This window comes from Myotis lucifugus, unplaced genomic scaffold (assembly GCF_000147115.1).
Source record: "Myotis lucifugus unplaced genomic scaffold, Myoluc2.0 scaffold_855, whole genome shotgun sequence".
Classification (NCBI taxonomy): Eukaryota; Metazoa; Chordata; class Mammalia; order Chiroptera; family Vespertilionidae; genus Myotis; species Myotis lucifugus.
In genome coordinates, this window is record NW_005871903.1 from 75,787 (window position 1) to 87,781 (window position 11,995).

The following is an 11,995-nucleotide window of genomic DNA, read 5'->3' on the forward strand; positions in this document are numbered from 1 at the left end:
TCAAAGCAGCACAAATTAAAATAGCTAATACTTGGAAAACAGCCCATGTCCCCATGAGCAGATGAGTGGATAAAACAGCAGTGGTACATTTACACAATGAAATACTAAGCGGCTGTAAAATAAGAAAGAACTCTTCCCATTTGCAAAGCATGGATAGACCTGGAGAGTATTATGCTCAGCTAAATAAGCCAGAGAAAGACCAGTATTACATAATCTCACTCATATGTGGAATCTAAGGAACAAAAAAAACTGAAGAGCCAAGTAGACCTAGAGATATAGAAGCATGGGACAGATTGACAAATTTCAGAGGGAAGGTGGGGGTGTGGGTGTGGGTGTGATGAACTGGGGAACTTGTGTGCATATGTGCATAGCCCATGGACACAGAAAATGGAGTGGTGAAGGTAGAAGGCGGGATGGTAGGGGTGTAGTGGGGTGGGGTGGAGTGGTTCAATAGGGGGGAAAACAAAAATAGAAAATAAAGAAGTCATCTCTAATACAACAATAAAAATGAATAAATCAATAAAAAGTACTACTAGGAAAAAAACAAATGAACAAACCAGAGCATTGACACACAGCATAAAACAATCTGTGTACTGCAAACACACAAATGACATATAAATGAGGTAATAAGACATAAAAGAAAGTGAAAATATATTGAAGATTATAATCCCTAGTGAGCAAAATTCCTTGCATTTGCTGCACTAGATAAGTTTTGTATACATGTAAATTGTCTGTTCTCTTCATACAAAATGAGACCAAAATGTGTCAACGTATTTTTCACAAAACCTGAAATATCCACATGAATGTCTTTTGTCTGTACGATTTCACTTTGCCTGTCCCATAGTCTCCAGGAATGTCCTTGTCTTTCTCTAACTAGTCTCCTCGTCACTTTTGCCTGGCCTTACACCCAAGCATGGCAGACAGAGAATCCTGGAGGCCCAAAGTTCTACAGTGGCTGTTTGCAAAGGGGAAGGAGACTGCAGTAACTGCCACACCGGATACACTTTATGAGAGAAGGAAAAGGGAAAACATCGTGAAGGCCTCTCACATATGATAGGGCAGGACGGCAGGATGCCTACATGGACAAAGGAACCTGAGGGAGCAAATTATGGGCAGAAGAAGTGCAACCCAAGGCTGGAAGAGGAAAGGTTTGAGTCAGCTGACACCTAGCTCTGTGGTCGTTGCTTGTAATGGACAGAGTCCATTGGGGGAAGCATCAGACACTACAAAGAAGACCTTGCTGCTGGAAGTGGACAGGAAGTAACATCCATGAGTGTCAGAATGCAAGATCACAGCTTGTCTACAATCAACGCCTACAATGAAGAAGGCGAAAAAATGGGAGTGGTAGGAGATGCAAGTCAACCTAGTCTGGCCCAGCCCAGCCCAGGGAGGGTAGGATTCAAGGAGAAGAAACTACAAGGGAAGAGCCTTGGACCACATCATTCTGCACAAAATACACTCAAGAAACTTCATTTTACTGTTCAACCAACTGACAGAATGAGCTCCTTAATCCCTTCCTTTTCTCCTCAAAAGCCACAGTAAATTCACTAATGAGATGGACTGGTATGGTTTCAGAACAACTGTAAGTGTGCAACCTACATGCCCCTTTCCATTCTCTCTAAGGATATTAGCAAAATATATAATGATAAACATGTTATACAATACAATATGGAGAATATAAGTAACTAGTAGTTCATTATATTCATGAACGTCTGTAACAAACTGAGATTACTTCCCTAACATAAGAGGCCGGGGAAAGTGAGACTATCACAGCTGTATTGTCATCTAGCCCATCTGTCCTGAGAGCTCAGCCATTTAGGTTGGTTCAGCTCCCCTACAGCTCCCGCTATCCAATCCTGTCTTCTTGGGAACCTGACCTCCCGATTGGCTCTCTCATCCCTTTAAACTGCCTGCTTTGTGACATCATTCTCCCACCAAACCTACCACCACCTGGTAGAATCTTGGGGTGCCCATGGAGTTGTCTGTAAATAAATTTGGATCATCGCAACTGACCAGTGACCAGTAACTGGTGACCAGTGACCAGTGGCCAGTATGACCAGTGACTTTCATACTGGACACATGTGCTCTTTGGCTTCAGCCACGGAGACATCCTCATCCCTTGCATCTAGAGTTGATATTTGCTCTTCTTCTCTGACCATGTCAGGTAAGGAAAGAACCTTTTTGAAGTTTTTCATTGGATGTTTGTTTCCCCCTAAATTTAGCAATAGAGTCAAAAGACCATAGAATAATTTGGGGAAATATGATATAGAAGTCTGCAGACCTAATTTCAGTTTAGATTTTGACATCTACTAGCAATGTGACTTTGGACAAGTCATTGACTCTCTCACAAAATCTGTTTTTTCCTCATCTGCTACATTCAGATGTTAGAATGGCTGTGGACTCTAATCCCTTCCTTCTCTAATATGGAGTTTTAAAGAACACTCCTGTTGACAATGAAATCAAGACTTCTTGATAGTGTTTCAACAGCAATAGAAAGAAAACCTCAGTCATGTAGAAAACTAGCAATACATAATTAAAACTTGGCATTTTAATTATGATGTCTCATGTGTAATGATCTTCCACCACCAAGGTTTCAACTTTAGTATTTTAATTTGAGTGCTGTTCCAAAGTAATATTCATGTGGTTTTGGAGTTTTCTATCCAAAGTAGGATAACAGAAGGAATAGGGAGAGAGGATGGAGAGTGCTGGGCTATGGGAAGGCAAGTATTTCAATGTAAAAAAAATTAGAACATTTTTCATCAGCACAGGCCAACAGGAACCAAGAGGGAGGGAAAAACACAAGCAGAAAGGAGGTTAAACTATAAAAATGAACAAGGAGAGCGTGAAAGAGCTCATGAGAGCAAAAAGATCAGTTTGGAATGGAATATTGGAGGGAACCAAAGGTTTTAAATGAAAGCAGAAAGAGCAGAGGGTGAAATGAGCTCGGACTAAGGCAAACTAATGTGGATCTCAGCAAGTGCTTACATTGATAGAATAAGAATGGAAGTAAGTCTGGAGTAGGGCACCACTAGCCAAAGCGGTGTATCAAAACAATCGTATTCAGTTGCCTTTGTTTTTGTTTTTTTATTAAATCTTTATTGTTCAGATTACATTTGTTCCTCTTTCCCCCCCCCCATAACTCCCCTCCTCCCAGTTCCCGCCCCACCCTCCGCCCTCACTTCCCACCCACTGTCCTCATCCATAGGTGCACGATTTTTGTCCAGTCTCTTCCCGCATCTCCCATTCCCCTTTCCTCCCCCAAGAATAGTCAGTCCATTCCCTTTCTATGTCCCTGATTCATTATAATCACCAGTTCATTCTGTACATCAGATTATTTATTCACTTGATTCTTAGATTCACTTATTGATAGATGCATGTTTGTTGTTCACAATTTGTATTTTTACCTTTTTCTTCTTCCTCTTCTTAAAGGATACCGTTCAGCATTTCGTATAATACTGATTTAGTGGTGATGAACTCCTTTAGCTTTTCCTTATCTGTGAAGCTCTTTATCTGACCTTCAATTCTGAATGACAGCTTTGCTGGATAAAGTAATCTTGGTTGTAGGTTCTTGGTGTTCATCACTTTGAATATTTCTTGCCATTCCCTTCTGGCCTGCAAAGTTTCTGTTGAGAAATCAGCTGACAGTTGTATGGGTATTCCCTTGTAGGTAATTGAGTCTCTTTCTCTTGCTGCTTTTAAGATTCTCTCTTTGTCTTTTGCTCTTGGAATTTTAATTATGATGTGTCTTGGTGTGGTCCTCTTTGGATTCCTTTTGTTTGGGGTTCTCTGCGCTTCTTGGACCTGTAAGTCCATTTCTTTCACCAGGTGGGGGAAGTTTTCTGTCATTATTTCTTCAAATAGGTTTTCAATATCTTGCTGTCTCTCAACTTCTGGCACCCCTATTATTCTGATGTTTGTATGCTTGAAGCTGTCCCAGAGGCTCCTTACACTATCTTTGTATTTTCGGCTTCTTTTTTCATTTTGCTTTTCCAGTTGGGTGTTTTTTGCTTCTTCACATTTCAAATCTTTGACTTGATTCTTGCGCTCCTCTGGTCTGCTATTGGGTGTCTGTATAATATTCTTTATTTCAGTCAGTGTATGCTTAATTTCTAGTTGGTTCTTTATCACAGCATCGAGGGTCTCATTAGATTTCGTGAGGCTCTCATCAAGTGTATTGGCAGCTTGTAGCACATTATTGCAAGCCCTCAAAATTGCGTTTTTTAGCTCTATATCCTCCATTTCTGTCATGTTTTTTTGTCTCCGCATTTTTTATGCTTTCTTGGTGCACCCCCTTATGGTCTTTGTGCGCAGTCTTGTTCTAGTTAAGCCTTGATTGTTGTAGTTAATACTAGAGGGATTAGACCACCAGGCAGACTGGCTGTGAGAATCACCTGTGTCTGCCGTGGGAAAACTTCTGTCCTCTGGAGAGGTGCTAATCTAGCCTTTGCCTGAGGCTATCTGGCAAATGGCACTGCGCAGGGCTTGGGCGGAGCGGGTCGCAGGGGATCAACAGGGCGGGCGGAGGGAGCAGTTATGTCTGCTCTCAGTCCAGTTCCCAGAGGCTCTGCTTCTCAGAACCCCAGCAACCGCTGCAAACCTCGGAGAGAAAGCTGCCCTCACGTTCCAACTGATGCCAGATAATCCCACTTCTCCTGTTTGAGTCTGAGTCCCTAGAGACTCGCCCGGGTCTGGAGCTCAGAGTCTGAGACTCCCTCCTGATTGAAAACGACAACCGCGCCCTCAGCCACCACCCCGCTTTGCGCGCACACCACCGCACCTTTATATTTTCCATACTGCGCCTCCTCTGAGCCTCAGTATGCTGTTGTCTTTCCTTCTAGTTGAAGAATCTCTCCTCAGCCAGCCTTCCTGTGGTTCTGAGTGATGTCCGTTCCGTCTTTTAGTTGTATTTTTGAAGTGGTTGTTTGCGGCAGTAATCTCCGGTGTTTACCTATGCCGCCATCTTCAAGTCTCCTGCCATTGTTTTTTTATTGCCCCTCTGAACACAGGTGGCATGTGACAGTTTGCAATATAAACATTTAAAAATGTATTTCAGAAATGATGTTTCCTATATGCAAGAAACTAAGAAAGGTGATTTTCTAGGGCATTGGAAATAACAGAATTTTCAGTGTTTCAATTCATTCTGATTTTTAAACTGTGACAATGTTTTCTCTAGTAAAAGAAAAAAAGTAAGACTTTAAAAGAAATATATATCCTAAATGGAATCAGAAAGAATACATCCTTCGTGTGATTAGTATGTTCGAAGTCAAAGACGCTCTTCATCTTCAAAGTCACTGGGCAGGGCTTGGGCACTGTGTATCACTGATACACAGCCATTGCCTCATTCCAAATCTTAGCTACTTACAGAAAAAAAGAGAGCATCAAGCCCCACATCGCTAATTTCTCAAAATTAATTTTGTGGATTATCTTGGGGATTCCAACATTAATTTTATTTTAAATTAAAATCTAGTGGTAATGCTCTTAAGACTTTGGATACGACCCCTTTCCTGGATGTTGAAGATGATGATAATCTAGGTTTTATGATAAATATAAAAACCTTCATGATACATTTCAACTGTTCTTTTCTCTTTGTTATGACATTATATTAATTGAAATATGTATATCTAATACACTAAGTATTTATTACTTACTAGGGAATAGTCAGAGAAACACGAAAGAATACAATAATGGAATTCCTTTACACTTACTCTGCTCTCCGCTTTAAACCAGTATTTACTGAAATATTGGTCTGCATATATAGGAGGCACATATACATCAACAGTGATTGCAGTGTGCTGCTTGTTATGCAGTTTTTACTGATATATCTCCTCTGTCCATACGTACTCGCTAAGAACTTACTCAAAATCACCTATTGTGGGTTGTTTCTGGTTAACAGTATTCACTAAAATAGAATAGGCAATATTTACTTTTATGATACTGCAGGTATAAAGCAGAACTTCATTTTGTAGTAAATTTATTAGGCTTTGACGTTTGCTACATGCCTCACTTCTTGAGAAACTCACTCTCAGATAGTCATTCTCAGGTAAGATCAGAAATCAGGCATGAAGACAGTAAGAAAAACCCTTTAAGTTTACCAACTGCATTGAGCTTCTATGAAAATTATACGAAGAGCATGCGAAGGACACAGGCAAAATCAGACGCTGAAGATTGTCATGACAATAGATGTACTGTCTTCTCCTGGACAAACAAACATCTGCATCAGAAGTTCTATTGCTCTTAGATGTTGGCAGTGTAATGCGCAGAGCTCTGGCAAAGAAGTTGGGATGCTTAGGTTATGGAAGCAGGTACTCAAACTAACGTAGGGAGAGAACCGAGCTATAGTTCCCTCACTCATGAAATGAGAATGTTCGAACAGGGATCCTTGAAGGACTCCTGGTTCTAAAATGCTTTAATTCTAGGAAAGAGCATACAAATCAATCCTACTGCAGGTTCAGGAGTGAGATGGGTCAGGGAGTGGTTGCTTCTAGCCTAGAGAACAATGTATGAAGCACAACACTTGGGTCTTGTATACATTTTTGCTCAAGTTTTTATATTATAAATAAAACTCTAAGTGACCGAATGACCAAACGACTGAATGACCAGTTGACCGGCCGCTATGACATGCACTGACCACCAGGGGCAAGTGCTCAACGCAGGAGCTGCTCCCACAGTGGAAGCACCGCTCAGCTGACTGATGGGCACCAGACACCTGGGCTCATGAATGGAGAGAGCAGCTGCAGCGGAATGAGCCTCTCCCACCTCTGCGGCAGTGCTACCACTACCAAGCTGGATCTGCTCAGCGCCTGGCCCTGGCTCGGGCTCCTCCCCGGTCTACCTGCTGCTTCCCACACTACTACATCCCTCAGGTCAAAACCAGCAGTCCCATATCCCTCCCAGGGGTTCTGGATTATGAGAGGGCACAGGCAGGCTGAGGGACCGCACCAGTACACGATATATATATATAATTGACTTTAGAGAGGAAGGGGGAGGGAGAGAGAGAGAGAGAGAAACATCAATGATGAGAATCATTGATTGGCTGACTTCTGCAGGCCCGCAACCTGGGCTTGTGCCCTTGACTGGAATTGAACCCGGACTCCCAGGCCTATGCTCTATCCACTGAACCTAAACAGCTAGGGCTGAAAGCAACAATCTGAAAATAGTGCTGTTTTTCACACATATTGTTTATCAATCTCTTTGATTTTTTTCATCACTCTCTTGTTCCCTACAGACAATTCCAAAAATCCACCTTTCCTTGGAATTTCAACCTCCCTGCAACGCTCTCTTCCTGTGGAGAGCAATGCAGGAAGTGTCTGCAATTTCTACAGTGTCTCTGCTCCAGCCAACAGTTCATCATGGCTCCTGCCATCAGCCTCTGGCGCCTCTTTCCAACCTCTCATGGGTGGTGCCTACTTTTACCAACATTCTAGCACAACCATGTTGTCTGGAGTTCCTGGCCAGATCCCTATCTCCATTCCAGCTGCTTCCAATCCTAACGTTTTTGAGTGGGCTCTTACAGGAGACACTGAAAAGAAGTCACCATCACTCAGAAAATTCACTGTGACTGTCATTGACCAGGACACAACTGTCTCCTCTATGTCTCTGGCATCCCAGTGTGAGAAAACCTCAGATGCCTATAATATGGCCCCTCAGTATCCATCACTTTCTGTCAACCTTATTCAGGGGGCACCAATTCAGGGACAGGGCCTGTCACATCCCTACCAGGTGGCAAATCATGTGTGTTACTACAATCAAGGCACAATGGACCCTCTGCTCTCTGGAGAGGGTGGTCCCTACCTGCAGTCCTATGGCTCTGTGTCTTACACAGAGAGCAGGGCCTCTGCCCCTGACCCTGGGATGGTCGTGGTGCTAAAGGAGACTCAGTCCACAAACATGATACCACCAGCCTCCACTTCTGGAATCTGCTACTCTGTGCCTCGTCAACCCATCACAAAGACAGGTTTTGAAGGTGAGTACAAACAGAAACAAGGAAGGGGAATAAGGTCAGCATTCAAAACTGGGGTCAATCTGCTGCTGGGAAGTGGTGAGTCCTCAGACAGGTGGAATGTAAGTCCTGTGACTTTAACCCCTACCACCCTCAGTCAATGCCCTCCATTGTCAGACTCCTTATGAGGACACCTGACAGAGGTGGGAAGGTGGGAAACTAACAGCCATGGATGCTACATGGAGGAGAACTCCAAGAGCATACCAAGGGACACCACACTTTCCACTGTCCTACCTGATGAGTCCTCCTGTACTACAATACTGCAATAAACTCCCTTGATTGATTGTTTTAGTCTCCTTCTAAGGCCTTTCAGTACATTATTGTGACAGTGCCCGTTTAACTTTCCATCACTTCCTTAGTTGACACCTGGATTGAGGATCATGTGTTCCAACATCTTGTCCAAAGCAAACAGGCTATTATCTCCCCTTGCTTATAGGCTTCATCAGGAAGAGCTCCATTCCCTGTCTTAGTCCTTGGTGTGAAGTGTTTTTATTCACTCAGGAAAGTAGAGAGAATTACAAGGGTTCCATATGAGAATGCGAAACATTTTGTAAAAATAATTTTTATTTTTTATTTGACTTATAACAACGTTGTGAAATGCAAATAAAATCATTTAAAAAATGACATCAAAGGGTCACCATTAAGAACCAGAACAGTTGCCTCTTATCTCCTAGCACACGGTGCCTTCATGATCCTGCAAAAGAGCTTGTAGAAATGCCTTTCCCACTGTTGGAAGGCACATGATTGCTGCATCAGTGGTGCTGAGGGAGCATCTTATTACCAGAGACTGACCAACTTCCCCTTGATTCCATTGTAGTGATGGAGACTTCCTTGGGGATGGAGATTTCCTTGGCATTGCAACTTCCAGGCCAAATATTTTATTAACCACCTACTCTATTATTCCCCAAGTCCTGCATTAATGGACATATCCAGGTACTTAAGAGTCATCCGCCACCTCAGAGTGGGGACATTTCAATGGCACCCATAGTCCAGAATCCTATTAACCTCCTGGCACTGCCGCCAGCTCCAAGCCAGGAACAGAAAGAGAATAAGAATGTGGAGAATATTAAAACCAAGCTTTCCAAGCACGGGAATGGGTACCAGATCCCAACAGCAAACGAGGCTCCTCCACTGCTCCCTTTAGAAGTGCCTGACAGTCCACAGGTGCTGGCCTGCATTGGTCCCCTTGGCCAAGAGGAGCAGCCTGGTTGTGACAACTCTTGTTGGGGAAAGAATAGCCTGAGTCTTAAGGACCAAGGGACACTTGAAAATGGGACTGAATCTAATGACAGTTTTGCAGACATCGACACACTGGTGAAGGGTATTCACCTTCCACAGGTCTTAAGTTCCTTGGATGACCTTGATCAGCCCCAAGGACCCAAGGTGATCAAAACCAAAGACACCAGGGGCCTCAAGTTGCATGAAGTGCAGAAAAAGTCAAGTGTCAGAAAGACTCGCTCTGATCAAGGCTCGAAGATCAAACATAAAGCCTCTGAGCCTATCGCTGATGCTCCCAAGACCAAGATCAAGCCTGAGAGCCCAGACTGTGTGTTTGTGGAAGAAGTGGTTCCTTGCAATGCTGCAGCTGGTGCCAGGGCTCCTTCGAACATGGCCAAGCATTCCAACAGCAAACCTCAGAAAGCTGCAGCCAGCAGGACCAGCAATACTAAGAGCCATGGGCAGGAAAACACCAAAAGAAACAAAGAAAATTACTCCAAGAGTGCTGAGGAGAGGAAGCAGTCAGGGAACAAAGTCAAGGCAGAGGAGAAGCCAGCCATTCCCAAGATGAAGAGGAAGAAAAGTCATCCTGAGCTGCCACAAGAGGCCATCAAAAAGCCTCGCAGCGGCCTCGGTGTGCACATGCTGGGGTCTGTGCAGGTTTTCCATGCACTGGGCAAGATGACTGATGAGAAAGCTCACCTGTCTTACTCACGGGTCCTGGGAAAGTCAAGCAACCCCAAAGGCCCCCAGCCATGCCCAACTATTAAGCCATGGCTGGATAGGTCCCGTGAAGGAAAAGGTCCTGAGAAAACTCAAGTTCATAGTCCAAAAACCACATGGAAGTGCTGAGAAGGGATCTCCACCTCCACCCCAGGACCAGCTGCCTTCTCCCGGGAAGGTCAAGTTGGTGCCATTGGTTTTTCCAACCATGGACAAGCCTCAAGTTCGTCCATTACCTCATATGCCACAGTCTCTGGCATCACATCGGCCTGCTGTGAACAACCCTGCCAAGCCTGCTGCAGTCAACGCATCCCTGCCAACTCCTGCATCTTTGACCTGTCCTGCCAGATCAGCTCGGCTAACATCAACCAACTCAACTGTTCCAGGTTTGAAGAACCCTGCCCGGCCTAGTTTCCCTCAGCCTCCTGCTTCTAGGCCTGTGCCCTACAAAATATCTTCTTGTGCTTCTACCCAGCGGGAGCCTGTTCACTCTGCTGTGAGTGAGCCCCAGACTCCGCTCAAGCCTCACACCACTATCTACTCCTGGATTTCGCCCTCCAACCAATTCCATGGAGGAAACCTGATGTCCTTGGGCCAGTCATGTCAACAACCATCACAAATGAGCATAGGCCAGATCGAGAGGCCATGAAGAGGAAGGCTCAACTAGAGCGTGAGAATGCTGCCCAATTTGGGAAAATGCAGCAACTCATTGAGAGGGAAAAAGAAATGGACATTTCTCTGTACTATGGCTATGTGATGTAGGAGATGCTGGCAGTGCTGGTGCCACCTGTTATTTTTCCATAGAAAGTTAGATCCATAGATAGATAGATAGATAGATAGATAGATAGATAGATAGATAATAGATAAGAATTTTGGAATATTGATATATTTTATAACTTAATAAAAGCTACATCCCTGACTCCAAGACCATTCCTACTTTTATTGCTAAAGCGCCAGGGTCGGTATAACGTCTTTCCTCTCAGCCCATTTAGTTTGCTCACCCGTTGGCCCACCGTCTTCAAGAAGCCGTCCTGGCCTCCAGGCCTGGCAGGGCGCCCCCCCTTTCACTCTCATACTCTCACCGCTCCATCTACCTCTCCCTGGGCAGGCAGTGGGGCAGGTGGGGTGCACTGCCATCTCGGGATGCGCCCAGGCTGTGCCCCCCACCAGAAGTGCAGTGCTGAGGGTCATTCTCAGGTTGCGAAGAATGACACCTGTGGGTCTGAGCAGAAGTGGAATTTATTAAGGGCACCAGGAGGCTCAGCCTCTCAGGGGCCAGGGGACGCGGCTGGGACGTGGTGGACCAGAGCAGCGTCTGAGGCTCCATGGGCTCTGTGGTGTCACAGCAGACAGACAGGCGCGGAGCTGGGGGGCTGCCAGGCGCTCTTGGAAAACCAGCTGACTTTGGAAACTGGACATGGCCAGGCCACCACGGCTGCCAGAACGGAGGCTTCTCCATCCCCAGCACCTGCGAGAGGCCTGGGGTGCTGTGAACCACAGCCAAGGAAAAGGGGTGTGGAGGTCACCACGTCGCTCACACTGGAGCTAGGTGGAGTTCACAGCCAGCGGCCGCTCTCTCTTCGCAGTTGCTGCTGCGGCCACTGCACGGGGAACACAGCCAGAGCTACTCAGAGAACTGTGGGCGGAGTAGCAGCCTTCATGCTATCAACTCTCCTGCTGTCTGCCCTCAACTCTCTGAGGTGACCCTGGTATCCGGGACCTCATCAAACCTGAGAGGAGCCTTCCAGATGCTGAGGGCAAAGCGGCCCCACGGGGTCTTAAAGGGGTCACCTTAACAGACAACATGCGAAATAAGATTGTCAAGTCCATCTAATCGCTCGTCTACCATCTTGTAAGGAAACCACAGCAAAACCCTCTGGAGCAGATAAAGAAGCGATTCAATGCAATGTTCTTGTCCATCCAGCCAGGGGTCACCCCTCCAACTGCTGACCTGGACACATCCCTGGGTCCAAGGGAAGCTGGCCCCTGGCTTGCGGGGAAAGGCATGGACGCTATACACTCCACAGGCCATTAGAGCTTGTGCACACGTCCCTG

The 11,995-nt window shown here is 45.3% G+C and overlaps 1 pseudogene; it reads left to right on the top strand.

Annotated features, from left to right (window-relative positions):
- Nucleotides 1–2,079: 2,079 nt before the first annotated feature.
- Nucleotides 2,080–10,702, top strand: LOC102426788 (annotated as a pseudogene).
- The last annotated feature ends 1,293 nt before the right edge of the window (nt 10,703–11,995 follow it).